This window comes from Elephantulus edwardii, unplaced genomic scaffold, assembly GCF_000299155.1.
Source record: "Elephantulus edwardii isolate Elephantulus edwardi_28Jun2011 unplaced genomic scaffold, EleEdw1.0 scaffold00067, whole genome shotgun sequence".
Classification (NCBI taxonomy): domain Eukaryota; kingdom Metazoa; phylum Chordata; class Mammalia; order Macroscelidea; family Macroscelididae; genus Elephantulus; species Elephantulus edwardii.
This window is the reverse complement of record NW_006399817.1, coordinates 4,620,819-4,622,437: the sequence shown is the minus strand read 5'-3', so window position 1 is coordinate 4,622,437 and position 1,619 is coordinate 4,620,819.

Genomic DNA, 1,619 nt, shown 5'->3' with positions numbered 1-1,619 from the left:
GGGATTTTGAGCATTTCTTCATGTGTTTGTTAGCCATCTGAATGTCGTCTTCGGTGAAGTGCCTGTTCATATCCTGTGCCCATTTTTCTATTGGATTGTTTACCTTTATCTTGTTGTGGTGCTCAATTATTTCATAAATTCTGGATATAAGTCCCTTATCTGATATGGTATTACCAATTTTTATTCCACATTTTACTACTGGTATTTTTAAATTCACAATTATAAGTAGTAAAGCCATTTTCTCCATGAGTACCAAGTTTAAAAATGTAAAAATAAATCTCTGTAAACACATAACCGGAAGTCAAGTGTAGCTTTGTTTGAAACGGCATTAGCTATAACATGCCTAAATCCGAAACCCATTGCCTGCCAGTCAATTTCTACTTGGACAGAGTACAACTGCCCCATGTTGGTTTTGTGTATGATTGATTTGGAACTCACCCATAGCTGAACCTCCTGTAGGTTTTCAGAGACAGTTAATCGCACAGGAGAAGATGGCCTGCCCTTCTCCAGCAGAGCAGCTGGTAGAATCAAACCACATGCCTTCGGGATTGCAGTGCAGGTTCTTGCCACTAGGCCACGAGAGCTCCCTCCAACTGCCTCATAGGGCTTCTAATCTTTACAGATACAAACTATCACGTCCTCTCCCCAGGACTCATGGTTCAAAGTACAGAATGTTTTTTTTTTATTTTACTTTTTTTTGGTGAAAAAGTGCTTAATCACTGCACTGCCAGAGCTTCTTTAATAATATATACCATTAACATCATTATTAGATGATTAACATGCTCTGACTTTTATTGGTTAGTTATTGAAGTTTCCAAAAAATGCTTTTAATAAAGCAGAATTGGCAGGAAAGTTACAGGTGGAGTAACTAAAAGTTTAGGTTACCTGAGGTCGGTGTGATAATTCTCTGTGAACTACACATCATAAAGTTTGATCTCTTCCAAGTCTTTTCTGAGTTTTTAAATAAAAAAGTGGGATTCAGATGAGAAATTTATACAGTGAGCACTGGAGGGCAGTAAACTCATTGCCACTGAGTTGGAGGATTCCCAGAGAATTTACAATTAAGAAAAATTTTAGAAATGGACTTAAAGCATAGAGGTGCCAGATGCTTTGCTGGAGAAGGAGGGGCAATCTCTTCCTGTACCAGTCAGATCCGATTTGATGGTACACATACACACAAAAAGAATAAAATTTTTTTAAAAAAAGCATCATAGAGGTAGCCAGACTTACCCAATAGAGACTGGTGGAACCCTCCTAGGCACTGGCACTCAGTCATCCTTCACACCTGGACTAAAACTCACCTGCATGGCTCAACTTTTAGCCAAACAATAAATGTTGTTATGTGCCATCAAGTTGCCTGTGACTCATAGCAACCCTGTATACAACGGCTCTCACTTCTGGCCTCTCTTGAGCCAATCTCACTGTCTCCGACACATCTACCTTCATTGTCCTAGTTATTATGTCAACCTATCTCCTCCAGGGTCTTTCTGTCTTACACTGTCCCCAACATCCTTTCTAGGACGATGTCCTTCTCCAAGGACTCGTCCCTCCTGGCAACATTCCCAAAGTATGTCAGAGCTTCAAAATCCTTGCTTCCACAGAGAAACTTGATTTCACCC